The 2,500-nt window shown below is 36.6% G+C and overlaps 1 protein-coding gene across 9 annotated transcripts in view; it reads right to left on the reverse strand.

The window, feature by feature from the left end:
- LOC123510633 (heterogeneous nuclear ribonucleoprotein L-like) overlaps positions 1-2,500 on the reverse strand; it is a 212,584-nt gene that overhangs the window by 132,655 nt on the left and 77,429 nt on the right. The window lies entirely within an intron of this gene.

A 2,500-nucleotide genomic window follows, 5' to 3' on the forward strand; every position in this document is an offset into this window, starting at 1 on the left:
AGAGAGAGAGAGAGAGAGAGAGAGAGAGAGAGAGAGAGAGAGAGAGAGAGAGAGAGAGAGAGAGAGAGAGAGAGAGAGAGTCAATTAGTTAATCCAATTTCTCTCTAATTTGATAAAGTCGCGTCAGTAACTTTTTATATTTGTTATCCAAATAAAAATAACAATAAAAATAATAACAATAATAATAATAATAATAAAAATAATAGTAATAACAATAATAGTAATAACAGTAATAACAATAACAACAATAATAATAATAATAATAATAATAATAATAATAATAATTTCTCCTACTTTCTCCACATTGGCCAAATGAAACACACCAATAACTAAATGAATCGTGGGAAAAAAAAAAAAATAAGAGAAAATTGAGAATGAAAGTATTTAAAAGAAAACGGATTCAAGTTAATTTCATTGCATCGTAAACTATTCCAAATTTGTGGTTACCTGACACACACACACACACACACACACACACACACACACACACACACACACACACACACACAGAAACCTCTCTCTCTCTCTCTCTCTCTCTCTCTCTCTCTCATACAGCTCAAGTAGTCAAGTGTATTTGGTCTTCCTTTGTGTTCCTTTACAGCTCACTTCCCTTCAGTACGTCGAGATAAGCGGCAATCTCTAAGGGCCTGATAGCTGTTATCTTCAGGCAGGGTGGTGGTGGTGGTGGTGAGGGTGACAAGTTGCCCTCATTGCTACACCAAACACTGACAACGATACTTACTAATACACTGAAGGAGGAGAGGAGAGAGGAGAGAGAGGAGAGGAGAGGAGGAGGAGGAGGAGGAGGAGGAGGAGGAGGAGGAGGAGGAGGAGAAGAAGAAGAAGAAGAGAGAGAACAAGAGAGAGAGAGAGAGAGAGAGAGAGAGAGAGAGAGAGAGAGAGAGAGAGAGAGAGAGAGAGAGAGAGAGAGAAACAAAATAAAGAATTCCATCGAGAAATATAATAAAGAAAAAATCAATGAAGAATGATCAACGCAACGCCACAAAAACATGACAAACAAACAAACAAACACACACACACACACACACACACACACACACACACACACACACACACACACACACGTAAAACCAGACCAGACAGACAGACACAATCTCACACAGAAATCTTGAATCAAACCCTACAAAACTCCACCAAAAAGGTTTCAATTCCACAAAAATGACGACCGCGGGTTTGAATCCTTTAAAAATATACAGGTAAGAATTCCAATCCCTCACAGGCGGACTAAAAAGATTCTGATGCTATAAAAAGTAAAAGGGAAAGTCTTGGAAGCCATCAAAGGCACAGAGGGGAAAACAGGATAAGGATTCAGACCTCTTACGGAGTATAGAGAAAAGGATAAAGAGAATTAGAAGCTATTTTCTTTACATTTCAAGTTTTAAGAGAAAGGACTTGTAAGATCAAATTCGTTTTTAATCCCTTCAGTACTGGGACACATTTTTTACCTTGAGATTTGTGTACAAGACCATTTTATTTAATTAGGAAGGGTCTATGGAGGTCAGACGATTAATGGCCACAGTCTTCACCATTCTAATCCCCTACATGAGTTTCTGAAGCTGTACAAAATCACCAAATAGCAGCCAAAATAAATATGGAGACTCGGGCATTTTAAGACAGTTTATCATGTTTTAGGGCATTTTAAGACAGTTTGGTATGTTTTTCTTAGGGCATTTTAAGATAGTCTGGCATATTTTTAGGCCATTTTAAGGCAATTTGGCTGCGATAAGACCATTTTATTGACATTAGGAAGGGTCAGAAGTCAGAAGATTAATGGCCACAGTCTTCACTAGTTTAATCCCCCACATGAGTTTCTGAAGCTGTAGAAAATCACCAAATAGTAAGCAGAATGAATATGGAAACGCGTCACGGTACACAAGGGGTTACATATATTAAGACAGATTAAGGGGATCAGAACGCTTCGCAATGTATGAAGAAGTCTCACAATATTAAATCCCTTTTTAAACCTAAGGCAAAGAATTATGGGAAACATATAGCTTTTTAAGTAAAACGGAAAGGTCTGAAGAAAACGAATAAGGAAAGGGATCAAGGTAACAAAAATACTCTTCCTATTTTTTAGTACAACTGAAAAATAATAGCAAGTTTTTAACAGTAAATTTTTAAAGCATGAGAAACGAATAAAACAATCTGAACTCTTATAAAAGGAAGGACTAATTTTAATCTTAATTTGAAATATAAGGTATTGAATCCCCTTTTTCATCACAATAGGTTCAAGTAAGCTAGATACACAGAATACCACATTAAAACCCCTTTCAAACACAACAATATAAGGTTTCCAATCCCTATTAAGACCACGGGAAAATAATCAGGTCACTTTTTTAGCATATGGGAATAAAAGAACTCGATCTCTTTATAAATACGAGGAAAGGAATTCGATCCTTTAAGAAATACATGGAAAGGAATCAGATCCCTTTCTATTTATTAAGGAAGGGATTCATCCTCTCACGGCCGCCGCCTTTCA

This window comes from Portunus trituberculatus, chromosome 29 (assembly GCF_017591435.1).
Source record: "Portunus trituberculatus isolate SZX2019 chromosome 29, ASM1759143v1, whole genome shotgun sequence".
Taxonomy (NCBI): Eukaryota; Metazoa; Arthropoda; class Malacostraca; order Decapoda; family Portunidae; genus Portunus; species Portunus trituberculatus.